Source organism: Oxyura jamaicensis, chromosome 4 (genome assembly GCF_011077185.1).
Source record: "Oxyura jamaicensis isolate SHBP4307 breed ruddy duck chromosome 4, BPBGC_Ojam_1.0, whole genome shotgun sequence".
In the NCBI taxonomy this organism is placed as follows: Eukaryota; Metazoa; Chordata; class Aves; order Anseriformes; family Anatidae; genus Oxyura; species Oxyura jamaicensis.
This window is the reverse complement of record NC_048896.1, coordinates 46,118,351-46,132,200: the sequence shown is the minus strand read 5'-3', so window position 1 is coordinate 46,132,200 and position 13,850 is coordinate 46,118,351. Positions and strand designations below refer to the sequence as shown.

At 43.7% G+C, this 13,850-nt stretch overlaps 1 long non-coding RNA gene across 1 annotated transcript in view; it reads right to left on the bottom strand.

Moving 5' to 3' along the window:
* Positions 1-13,434, bottom strand: part of LOC118166562 — a 28,248-nt gene extending 14,814 nt beyond the window's left edge. Inside the window, exons 1-2 of the long non-coding RNA XR_004750578.1 lie at positions 13,244-13,434; positions 3,700-3,773 (exon numbers count right to left, since the gene is read on the bottom strand). This is a non-coding gene — a long non-coding RNA (uncharacterized LOC118166562). The remainder of the gene's footprint in view (positions 1-3,699; positions 3,774-13,243) is intronic.
* Between the last annotated feature and the right edge of the window lie 416 nt (positions 13,435-13,850).

The following is a 13,850-nucleotide window of genomic DNA, read 5'->3' as shown; positions in this document are numbered from 1 at the left end:
TTTGCCTCTGAAGATGAGGCAGGTGACCCTACACCAGTCAGACGCATCACTTGGACTACCCCACATGTCCCAGCCCCATGGGATATTCTGACAGCAACAGCAAGGCACTGAGGATCTGTGACAGCCCCAATCCATTTACAGCAGCAGGCCTGAAGAGGATCAAAGGAGATGCTGTGACCATATTCACATAGCGAGACAAGTGAAGCTGCCTTCTTTCATGTTCCTTCCTAGACCACTAAATGTCCCTCCCTTGATTTACGCTGATCCGGCAGAGTTTATAATTCCCACTGGCTCCTGGCATAGGTGACTAAAATGCAAAGAGAAGGTTGCAGAAGAGCTGCAAACCCCTCCTGTAGGAGACAAATTTGTATTTACTGAGGTCGTCTCAGTACAAGAAAGCTTCACTGGTTTCATTTAAATCTGACTGAAACAATTCAAGTTAAGCTGATGCAAATGCCTTCATACATCTTTATTTGAGGATGTTAAATGGGGTTTTTCTTGATTTCACAACTAATCTAAATCTAAAAGAAGTGACCACATGAAGTAAGACTGTCCACATCACATTCTGCATTGGTTTAACTCGGCAGGTTTCCCAGCCATCTTAGTGCAACTCCCTCATGTATGCGAGGTCTGGAAATTCACTCTCCAGCATTACTCTGCTTCACACCAGGAGAATCTGCAGCTGGAATGGGCTCAGGGGAACTGCAATGATTAGAAATAAAAGGATTGTGGGGGGAATCTTAGCTGGTGGGCCCTCCATGGACATTGCCTAAATTAGAGTAATTAATATAGGGGAATGTGTCTGTGCTTCTCAGTAGTTTATAAATGTTACAAAAAGAGAAACGTTTTATATGTCCCCTGATGGGTTTTAAATGTTAATAAATGATGTGCAAGGAGGTATTTTACATCTCTCCATTTAACAGTGAGCTGACAGCTGCAATTATAGGCCAGTCTCCGGCCCCAGAGATCCTTGCAGGAACCTGAGGCGTAATCGGAGTAGCTTTCTTCCAGAATAACGAAGTGCAACGGGACGCTGGCTCAGCACTTCAACATCCAGACACAAAGCCAAGGTGAGACATTTTTGACACCCTGAAAACTCTCTTTTGCTGTGATATGCACTTGCCAGTCATTGCTGAGACCCACAGCTGCTCTTCCTGTGGCAAGAGCAGCTCTTCCTCTCACAGGTATGAGGAGTGAATGGAGCAAGCAGTTACTTGCTGCGTTGCACCTCTGCTGTGAAGTAGAAAAAGAACTGGACCGTACCTGGCACAGCCAGGGCAGCATAGGAAGAAAGTATTGCATGTGTCACTGCATGCTCTTTCAATCAGCTTTTGGCCAGAAACCTACCAACACTGAATCATTGCAGCATGCTCTTTGGTACCAGGTTCCTGTACAGGGATAGGAAAATCTGTCCTTGCATCCCTATCTTCACCAGCACGGACAGACAAGGAAGGGCATGCCTGTCCTTCCAAACAGTAGCAAAATGACTGCTCAGCAACGTCCACCCCAGCAGAAAGCCCCACTAGATTTTAGTAAGCTCTTCCCACGTGCCCTACCCAACCCTCATCAGTAGAACTGAGCCTCTTTGAAGTTTAAGGAAGCTCAAAACAGTATTTTAGTTAATTGTTTCAGGTTGCAACCTTAGTTGCAAAGTAACAGCAGAAGGAGAAGAATCAGTGCTTACAGCACTGTATTCTTGCTCGTCTGTATATTTTCAGCCTTCCCTTTTTCTCACCTGAAAAGCAACCTTTGGTCCTGATCCTTAAACTGGCCACAGTTCACTGTTGTTAGTGTATACTTTCATTAGTCCTACAAATCACTGAGGTGCTGCCTAATGCAGCATACAGCTGTTTTAAGGCACTGACAGCCCGCGGCATCCACAATGTTTCACTCCGTGGGAGTTGGACCCCATTGACAACAAAAGGCAACAGAGACTCTGAACGAAACCAAGCAGAAGCGTGAGCAACACCCTGCATTTTCACTACATCATCCCAAAGGCAGGGGAATCTGTTTTACAATTCTACTACAATCCCACAAGACAGTATTTTTATTTTGCCACTAACAAACTCTTGCTTTCTTTTATTTTAGAATGGCAGAAGACCACAGAGTAATATACTTGATTTATTTAAAAATACATACTTTTCCCACACCATGCTTTTCACATAAACAGTTGTAAAGTAATTGGTTTCTTTCATCCTCCCCTTTCTGTTGTCAGACAACACTGGTGAAAAAAGAGCAAGTTCAATTATTAGAATTATACTTTTCTATAATTCTATATATAGTTTTCTGGTTTCAAAACTGCACCTCAGCGAAGCTCAGAAGAAATCCTAGGTTGTAAGAGCAAGGTTTGGTTTCCAATGTGGAAAGACTTTGGTTAACATTTTCACGGTAGTCACGCTGCATGCAATTATAGCCAAACATCAGACGTCTATCACTTACATATTACTTTTGTTTTGCACAAAGATTTCTCAGTTGTGTCTTAGGAATGGATCTTGCCTACTCCTGCTAAGGTCCAGGCCTTTACTACAGAGCTTCTGGGACTAAGTCACAGCTTTCTTCAGCTGCTATCTGGTTGGTTATTTCTTCTGGTTTGCATTAGTTTGTATATAAATGGTTGTGACTGCCCTTTCATTCTTCAGAGCTCTGCTGCTACTGATTATGGACAGGTTTCTAGAGCTTTTGAACATCAGGGACCACATGTTAACCCCCAGTTTGTCTTATGCATCACATTCATCTCATTCTCTGTGGTGTCTGTCAAACACCTTCTTCATATTAAGTCAAATAATACCGGCATGGCTGCAACAGCCATCATTTATGATGAAGCATGACAGTAGGTTATTGTATTTGTCTCTCTGGTTATTTTAATTGCCTGTTAATTAAAGTTAACTAATCAAATGGTGCTAGAAGCAGCATTACCATATGGCTAGTCACATCTCCACAGAATGATGGCTATCGGTACCGAAACACGGCTCGACAGCTGAAAGCCACAAGGCTGTGGTAAAAGATTTCCATCAAGAGTCCCCAACTAGGGCACAGCCAGGTACTGGAGGCTGCGATGCTAGGAGGGATGCCTGCGTGGTCCTCCCTTCTTCCAAAGCCAAATCCTGCAGGTGCTGGGTGTTACCCCTCACAGGACCAGAGCCCCCCAGTCAGCCAGGCCTCATAGAAGCAGCACTTACAGCCTCTGCTGCTGTCCTACCTCTAATGCAAGAGGGAAAAACAGCATTGTGCATACCTCCTTGAAAGATTGCCAATCCCTGCAGCTAGGAGATGAAGTAATATGATAAGGAAGGCCAAGAGCAGTTCAACAGAGAGCGCTAGATCTTCTTAGCCCTCATTATTGTGTGGACCCATCTAACCAGCTGCTGTTCTACTGTCAGCTACGGCCAATATTCAAGACCAACAAACAGATTACAAATCCCCTCTCAGCTGTAATCTATTCTTCATGTTATACCACCTCGGTGACAATCACAGAATGCGCCCTAAAAGAGTCTCACTCGTGGGCAATCAAATTAAAGTCATTTGGCAATGGCTTGTTTGCTGAAACACATCAACATTGTACCTGTCTTGTATTTGAAAGAGTGATATTTTTCTACAGGGAAAAGTTATTTGCCGCTGCCTTGACTGATTTGGCAATTTCTCTGTTTATCAATATCCCACAATTCTTCCACATTTACAAAATAAAGTAATACTACTTACCACCTTATGGGCCACTGTGAGGCATAATTCTTTAGTCCTTCTGAAGCGCTCAGAGATCCTCCAAAGAATGTAATCTGGAAATAAAATGATCGTTAGCATTAGTACATGTGGGGGTTTACTATATTCGTCCCCATTCTCCATTACAAAAATGACTATATTCGGGCTTTGGAGGTTGCTCTTTTGTGCATGCATGAGGGCAAAACCTGACCACATTTTGGTACACCTCAGTGGTACCAGGAATCACACTACCCTTACCAGTGCTTTTTTATTTTTTCTCTAGAACAATATCTTAGAAATTAAATAAAAAATGGAAACCTCACTAGGCAAAGTTTGTGGGCCTGACAAAAACACCAAAATGGTATGCTCCCATGACATGAAAGACGTAACAGGTGAATTTATACATTCACGGTGCAGCAGTAGGCAGTGCTAGATGTCTCATGAAGGTGACCTGAACTGTTGCTTGGACACTATTTCTTTCCTTTGGCTACCAAGAGAACCCACACCAACTAAGATCACTAGGTATGTCATTAGGATGCCTATAAGAACAGGAGGTTAGTATAGTCCCCAAAACCAATGGAAACTGCAAATTCAAACCTACTCCAAACCAGACAGAGTGACTCCACACTGCTGAATGCCTCCATGGAAATGTGTTCCCAGAGTATGCTCTCCCTTGGAAACGAGCACATTTCAATTCAGGAGCACCGAGCTGGATTTCCACCCCTGCCACAAAACTCCAGCATGGCCCTGAGCCAACAGCAGATGAGGCATTTTCAGGCACCCAGACTGCAGGTAGGGAACCTGCATCTCCTGGAAGCCACTCCTCCTATCTCCAGCTGTGAAAACTCCTTTCAATCCCTCCTGTCCCCACAAAATGGGGGTAATATTTTCTCTCCTTTCTCTACCTCTTTGCTGTCTGCTTAGTCTGGGACTTCCTATGGATTGCATCCATCTCTCCTATGGCATATAAACGGGGTGTTTAATGCAGCGGGCACTGATCTTAGCCCCTCCAGGCACTAACAGAAAGCAAAACAAACACAGCAATGGCACCTCAACTGTGGCAACTGTCAATCTACATGCTGCTCACACAGACAGAGAATAGCAGTCCACTTTCATCCCCCTAGTACACGATTTGAAGTGCAGGTCTTTGTTGAACAGGCCCCTGAGTTTAAAAATTGCCCTTCTGGGCCTCCATGCTTCTCGTCCTTCAGCAATTTCAGTATATATTTATTCATTACAAGGAAATTGGGGGGGAGGTTGTAATTAAGCCCTCCTGCTCCACTTTTTTTTTTTTTTTTTTCCAGAAACTTGACTCAAAACAGGTTTTTAGTCCAAGAATTAAGATCTATTTTCTAATGCATGCTTTACGCATTTCTAGACCTCACCTAGATTAGAAGTGGATGAGCCAAGGCAAACACACATGTGCACACAAACACACAGTGCTAGGTGCATTTTTCTGTGTGTGAGTGAAAAAAAAAAGGAAAAAAAAAAAAAAAAAAAGAGAGTGAGTTTGCTTTCCTGGTATTTCTGCATCTGTAAGCAGGGAGGCTTGAAAACCTTGCAGAGAAAGTCTGTTCCCTTGAGAATTCCTGCCTAGCTCTCTGCAGACTGAAGAAGCAGTCTCTGGCTACTGTGCATGGGAATCCCAGGATTTTGGCACAGTGTTAGCATCAGCATCATTAGAAACATTGATTTATTTTAATTGCCACCTTGTACCCCGTACTGCCACATGCAGTCAGAATGTCAATTCTTTATCAATGTGTGCGGTTGACATGGAAACAGATCAGCTGAAATGGAAGCAATAAGAAAAAAACGTGTTACTCCTCTAAGTTATACTTAGAAGTGGTAAATCTGTTGTGTGTGCTACAGCAGATTTAAATACTCAATAAACTACACCGAAGAAACAAACAACTGTTTGGGGTGACAGTCATTTTAGTTGTTTACATCATCGACTGCATTTAGGAAAGCTCCAGTGTTACTATGGAAACCACTTTTGCTTAAACGTAGTTGTGGACGCACTTTAGGTATGATCTAAATTAACTGAAGATGGAGGCACAAATCTTGGGGGGAAACAGCTGAAGGAGCGACTGGCGGCTCCTTGCCAGCCCTCCCTGTCTGCTGCATGCCCCGGCGGGGGGACAGCCACAGCGGTCCGTAGCTCAGACCTTTCAGCTTGTCCCTCTCTACGCTCCCAGCGAGGACCTGAGGCAGCTGACAGGCTGAGGGTTTAAAGATAACAGAGATGCAGAGCTGCTTAGCATCCCCACACAGCTCATAACGCACCCCAGGGCCACTCGTTCTCTCCCTCCAGTCACCAAATGTGTGGTGGTGAGAACAGGAGCCTGCAAGAGGCCCTCTCCCTGCCTCTGGCAGAGTTTGGGGCTTTCCTCTGTGGGATCTCTCCCCGCAAGAGAGGAGAAGGTGAATCTGTTGCAGAAGCCTTCTGCCAAAATCTGCAACTCGGAGCGGCCACTGCCTCATGATTAACTTCACAGAGCTAAGAAACTGTCCTAAAAGATGCAGCACAGACCTTTGACCAACACTACATTTCCACTAGAAAGATTAAATCTCTGTGCAGCTAAAGCTAGTTTCATAGTCATAGGGAACAAGGCCAGAGGGGCCACTGTGATCTGCTGTTCTTAATAGGGATTAAAGGAGCCTACGGCCTCCAGAACACCTGCCTCCCAAGCTGAAAGCGAACGACGGCGAGATGGAGATCAGTGAGCAGAAAATGGAGGGAGAGGCTCCTCTGCCCTCTTGCCAGGTGCCAGGGCAAGGGGCAGCAGAAGGAGCAGACACGTTTAAAATGACTTCTCTAAACAGGATCACGGAGGCGTTTGGAGCCATGGGCTGTTCAAAGCCTGAGGAGCCCGGCAAGAGTGTGAGGCATTTCAGCTCTGAACTTGCTGGGGCAACCCCCACTCGCTTCTACTGTGCTAAGACATCAAGGAATGAGAGCTTTTTTTTTTTTTTCCTCCCTTTTCTGGTTTTCACATTTCTGCATGATTACATTAGATAATGATACATACCTCCCAAAGCTTGTGCATCAATTAACAAGGTAAGGAAGGACACACATCATTAACTACACACCGGCCTGTGAAATACAGACGTGGAACACGGCATAACATTCTAAAAATAGCAGGGAGGCCTGCCCAGGTCAAGTTTTATTTTAATTCCCTAATAAAACATCTGATATCGAACAACAAAGTGGAAGACACACCACTGCTTAGCCTCAATGGGTGTTCCAGAGAGATCTGCTACGACTTAACCTGCACAGCAAAGCCGAGAAATGTGTTTATGGGAGCACGAGGCACAATAGCGCTTTAACCTCATGCAGCATTTATCAACCTGAATGATCCCAAACTATTCTACAAACCAGCTACTAACCGAAAGGCTTCCACCTGTGATGTTATCTTACACACAGGGTTTGTGTTTTGGTGAGGTTCAGGCTGTGCTGTATTAGATGCTGGGCCAAACTGCTGACAGAGCTGCATACAGTCGGAGATGAGGAGACAAGCTACTGGCTGTCGTGGTTGTTCACAGACAGGGTTGTATCGAGAAGTCTGCTTTTCTCAAGTAGGGCTGAGGGAACAGAGCCGGATGAGAGAAGGACACGCAGCACATGTCTCTGTGGGTACAGTACAATTGGTCCACATCAGAAGTGGCCAGTGTGATAGCATGGTATTTCTAGATTGTTAAAGCATGCATACTGGAAGCGTTCATATTTTTGGAAGGAGAGAAAGCCTTTGTCTGAAACTGCTTGTTGACCGTGCAGAATAGACTGATGAAGCAGGCAGAAAAGCCTCTTGCTTATACCTAATTTTCAAATGGGGAATAGGAATTTGAAGATCACCCTGGAATGTTGTAGAAAAAGAAGAAAACAACCCCAGCTGCCCTGAGCATAAATGAAATGCCTTACACACACACACCACACACACACACACACACACAAATCTCCTTCTTCCTTCTCTGCAGTAGTTCGTGGTTGTCAGGAAAATATATTGCAGAGAGACAAATAAAAAAGTATAGTGGAAATATTAGTGCAAACTCTTACTCTTTTGAAACACGTCTCATCAACAGCTTGGTTTCCAGTTAAAATGTACAAAATCATCATTTTCAAAGCCTCATCTGAAAACATAAACGATGATCTTACCCTATACTGATGGCAATAAAGGTAGCAATCTTCTACCTATTCCAAACCATTGGTACTGTTTCCTAATATCCCTAAGACGTCCGAGGAACAGATGCTCCTAAAAGCCACAGTCTCTTGATCATCTAAATTGAATGCTTTTGAGAATGTCACCCAGACTTCTCGTGTCAGTCCTGGGAAAACACAATCTACACCAGAAGATGATTTTGATTTTCCTCCTGACTCAGCAGATGAAGAGATAATTAGATGGGGAAAATGAGTATTCTTCAAGGTAAATACACCTCCTGTAATCCTGCTGCCTACTGAATTAAGGTTTGCCTCCTGCAATGATGAGCATTCTAACTCAGCATCTGGAGAACCGTCAGATTTCAGAAGTCACTTGTGGTCCTTCCTACATCATAAATGAGTACTTCAGAGCATAGAAACCAATGCACAGAAGGAAAGGGAAGAGAGAGGAAAGCAGGATAAGTCTTTCTTGCCTCTGTCTGTGGTTATAAGCAACAGCAATAAAAGAATTCAACAGCACCACAAAAAAACTAAAGTGGGTGGATTGCCTATTCTTTTCTCCCCATTAAACCCAAATGATTCCTTTTATGGATTGGTAACATGAAGTGACTTATTTTGTCAAGTGCTCTTCAGTCTAACCATGACTTCCACCTCTGGAAGTGGAAGGATCCCATATGTCAAGTAAGCAAAGACAGGTTATCCTTCTGCAGCGATAGCTCAACGCTGATTGAAAGTCTCATTTGTCAGGAGAAAGAACTGTTTTTCTTTTTAAATTAACCCAAAAGAAGAAAAAGATATTTGTCCAGACCCAAGTGCTTTTTCATTCCTCAAGCAGCTGCTAGTTTGAGAGAATTTTAAATGGTTGGCCTTTATGAAATGAATTGGTAATCACAGCCCTGTGCCTCACACACCATAGACTGAATGATTCAGGGGACTGGTAATAGGATAAAGCCTTTCACCTCACCAGCTGTGGTTCAAATTCAGAATAATTCTTAACTTACTAAACGCTGTCACTACATGAGGGGCATTTGATGGTTGCCGTACAATGAATCAGGTGTTTCTCCTAGTGGAAAAGTATTCATACTACAGACAATATACTAATTATTGTCAGTAATTAGCAGCACTCTTGGCAGTGACAGTAGAGGGACCTGTAGAAAATTACCCATATGTTCATCCCTTGGAGGCTGTCATTTCAAGACGGGGGTCAAGCCCTTCAGACAGTCACTGCGGCTAGTCTTGTAGTTCTTTCCCACCTTGAGTATGTTTTGCAGATGAACTGAGTTCAGCCTCTGGAGCTGTCAATCTACCACTTTTATTATGACTAAATTACTTTTGTTTCAAATGCTGGAGGCAACTTTGAATGCCAGGTCTAATTAAACTGTAATTGTTGGAAGATCTGAGCAACTGTGGCAGGTTCGGGTGGAGAATTTGGTGGCTTGGAGTATTTGTGCAAACAAATTTCACAAGCACAAAACCTACTTATAGAGCAGCATGTAACAGTGGGCATTTGCTTCGACAATTTATACAACTACCTTCCTAAGACAGAGAAGTAAGACTTTCAATTTCCACATGCAAATGGATAGACATGAAAAAGCCATCTGTCCAAGCAGACAGTTTCATGGGTCAGGCAATGATGTTTTGGTGCAAACAGGAAAAGGTGAGTTTAATTAAAAACAAATATTTTTGTACAAACAGAACGAGGTACACTGACCTACACAAGAACCAGTGACAAGAGGTATATGCGTATATAAATAACCCTGTTTTCAGAACAATAACAAAACACAAAAATAAATCTCAAACATATATAGGAATAAATGCTGCCATTTAGCACTAGAAGCCTTATCTTTCCCTAGGGGAAAAATACTCGTGAATAGTCCAAGAACTCCATGCCCTGGTGCTGAATAGCATTTTTCCTCTGGCTTCCTTCGGGAAAGTGTAGCCCCCTCAACACTTCAACCCCTCTAATAAAACACAGCCCAGAGATCTGCAGGGAAATCCTGAAGATCTGAGAGTGAACATTTAAAGGCCAGGGAGCTTCTGCTAGGAGACCCTGTGTTTCCACGCTATCTCCTGAGGTCTACCTATCATAATGACAGCATTACCTCTTTGTGCAGCTCCAGGGAGAGCTGTGCAAATATTGGATTATCTGGTTCAATGGCCAAACAAAAAACAATCATGGGTAGAAAAAATTTCAGTTGAATCTACTTGAAATAAAAGCTAAGGGGGATGGAAATTATGGCTAAGGAAAAAAAAAAAGGGAAGGGGGGAGAGGGAAATGTTTGCCTTTAATGTATTAAATCTTCTACTCTCTCTTTTTGACCTGAAAAGGAAAAAAATGGCCACACAAAATTAAATCATTTTTAAACCTTTTCTCCTTTTCTGTCAATTTTTTTTTTGTCTTGCAATAAGCCTTCACCAAATTTCATGTCACTCTAAAACAGATCAGGTCTCCCCTTGAAAAGTTTGTTTTCTTCATCAAATCCACTGCTTCATAACGCTTTGCCCACCTATGTCCACCTCTAGGAAGAACTGAAGTAGAGAAATCCAGTAACCAGACTTTTGCCTACAAAGAAAAAGTTTTCAAGTTAGAAAACTCATTTACTCAGTCACTATGGATCAAAAAATGTGATTGAGGATTTTTTTTTCCAACTCTTCCACATAGGTAGAAGAGACCCAAACACTATCCTCTGAAGGGCAGACTAGTAGCCTCACTTACTCACTGTAGGCACTGACTCCATTGCTTTATTTTGTTCTCCTGTGAGTAAAACCACAGCCACAGTTCCTCACTCAGAAGTTGATTTGCGTTTTGGTCCTGCTGTGGTGTCCATGCAAAATGAAGGGTAAAGAAGGATTTCCACTGTTGGCGGTAAAGTCCATGAGATGCCACCAGCACATTGCTGAAAGCCTGTGTAGCATGCTACTTCCACAATGTGGCTGGCAGCAGGCGCATGCCATGCTTGGAAACCATGGCGATTATTGGTTTCATACAGCTCTGTCAGGACTGGCTGGGTTGGTACTTGGCTCCTTTATTTCCACATAACAAGCAAAACTGGATTCAGGAGCTTCTACAGCACAACTGGCTCCAGCAGAACCTTCCTCCAGACCTTTGTTACATGCGGAACAACGCACTGGCCAGTACCTATGCTCTATCCCACTAACTACTTTCCACAAAAGAGTTTGCTTCCATGGACCACAGCAATGATGCAAACTGTTGTTTATTAACCCATCTTCATAGACCTTCCTTAGACAACCACAGCTTTAAGGGACAAATTATTAAAGACAAAGTTACCGAATAAAAAAATCTGTGCAGAACTTGCAGGTGTTTGGGGTGTATGAGCCCATACCCCCAAGGAGCAACACTACAGATGATGTGCTGTTCCCAGAATGACACTCAGCTTGTACAGCTTTTTCAAAGAGTTTTTAAAAAAATATTTAAAAATAAACAACAAAATAATTAAAAAAAAAAAAAACATGAACATTAAAAAGAACAAAAACCTGTCACACTGCAGTGACCTACTCCAGGTAATTATCAGCTCCAAACTGAAAAGGCTATAGTGCATGGGCAAACTAAACACCCCTGAAGCACAACTAGAAGAAATAGCAAGCCTGCTCAAAGTTTACCAGCAGCTTTGTCTGGGCAATGTTTGCATTGGAGGAGATGGCTAAAAAGTGAATCTGTGAAAAGGAACTTGACAGCCAACATGAAGACACTGGGAGACACAATGACAAAGCAGAACCAGGACTTCAAACAGCCACAGAATGAAAAAGAAGAAATTCAAAAAGAACTCCAGAAGGTAAAGGCGGGAGCTTGCGGGGGGAGGAAGCAAGAACTTGATGGATTTTGAAAAGAGAATATCTAAGAAGGCATTAGAATGTGCAGGGGCTTGGAGTGCAGGTGAAGATCCAAAAGTAAACACACAAAAAATAAATAAAATTCTTGCTGGGGAATGGTGGATGTTCTTTGACAGTGTAACAGCAAAGATAAATAGATACATCCTTGCCTTCCATTCTAGGTGACTGCACGATACCAGAGAAGAAATCAATGCAAAGAAACAGAACAGGCTATTTAAATAAAATAATAAAAAAAAAAAAGGTAAGAAATTCCTTTACAGCAAACCTCTCTAATGCATAAGATGAGCAGTCTTTTCTAGGTGGCTGTAGGAAGAAGAAAAACAGAAGTATTTGCCAATGAAATATTCTTAGAGGTCAGGCTTACCTGAAGTCTAAGCAGTAACAACAGAGGAGCAGTGACTGGGTGAAGAGTTTCTCCTCATGCTTGTTTTGGGCTCATGCAAAAGTCAGAGAAGTATTGTCCCAGTCCAACACACAGCTATTCTCTGGTATCAGGGAGCGTGTTAAAGTGAAAGGGCAGGAGAAACCTAGTCTTTGTCATCCCGCTAATGCACAACCATGCTCTGGGCAGTAGAGCTGCCCAGTCCTGTCAAAAATGACTCCGCCATCTGTTGTAAAGGAGCCCTTTACATGTTGCGCTCCAGCACTAGACATCATCAGGAGGTGTAATGTATGGCACCCGTGCTTATGGGACCAACCTGGGGTTATAAATCTGCCCTTAGAGAACAAAGCTGCAGAAGAGTACATCCATTAACTTTGATTAATAGCTTCTGGTGGACACAAGGAGACATGTAATGGCCGATCTCTGTAAAGCCAATTCATGCCTATCACTTGTCTGGCAGTGTATCTAAGACAGTAATTCTGCAGGTAGGGATCAGATTGCGAGGACTCTGCCTCTAAGACATCATTAAAACCTGTATATACATTCATGCCTCACAAGGGCTTCAGGGGACCTCACTGCCTTCTCAGCCATGTTCAGCTAGAGACTAGCACTTGCAAGATGGAGAACATCTGCTTCTCAGATACCCTGCTTATTATGGCTGAAAATAAGGTGCCCAGCTTATTCACCACTACTTCGTTATTTTTATTTCTGTCAGTTGTACCTGCTCACAGACACGGACAGTGGCTTTGTGCCGCATAACTCTTCCTTCAGTGGAGTTAACTCTGGATTTACATCTGTTTAAAATGAGGGTGGGAATAACCTTAGAGTCCAAACCTTTAAGACTGAAATTGATCAATTCAAATTCCCAATTCTGGCAAATGTGTAAAAGCACGCAGTCCCTTGCAAGCCTAGCTTATGTCCTGTGCCTAGGAAAATATAAGTCTCTACATGAATAAAGAGACAGACAGGGCTCATCTGCTAATGCCAGCTGTGAACAGAAGGACCCAGAGCCAGTAGCCCCTGATACCTCTGTCCTGCCCTTCCAAACACATACATACACATTACATGTAAATTCTGCAAGGCCTGGGGGTCCTGCACAGCCCAGGAGCAGAACCACCACAAACATTCCCTCAGAACATGCACAGAGCAAAAACTACCTCATAGACAGGCCGCTGGAGAGGTGTGATGGGAGGGATGAGCAGATGCTTGGCAGCTTCTCCTACTGACACATGGCGTTGCTGAATGCTCCAACTCCCCTTCTACATCAAGAAGCTCTGATACAACCTGAAAAGGTGTTTATATTATTTCCAGAAGTACTGGTACCTAGACAGACACAAGCTTGAGGTTATCACCCCCCCCCCCCCCCTCCCCCAGCTGAAAGAAGTCTCTTTGGTTAAATACTGCCTTCAAAAAGGCTTCAGGTGCGAAACTGCCAAGTAGGGTAGGGGCCAGCATTATGGACTACTCCCATCCCCACCAGCTGGGCTGCTGGCATCTCCCCAAGGAAAACCAGCCACACTTCCAGCCCCTGGGGCAGAGACCCAGACACCTCTCGGTGCCACCGGGCTCCACAGGGGACCATTGCCCCGGTTTGGGGACAGGGGGGCGGCTGTCCCCGAGGGCAAAGTGAGGTGCTTCCTCCTCACCTCAGCAGGGCACAGGTACGGCCGGCGTGTGACGGCGGGGTTGGCACCTCCCCGATCTTTAATATTTACGTGAACCGTGCCAGTATTTGCACACACAACACCCGGGACTTAAATTTTA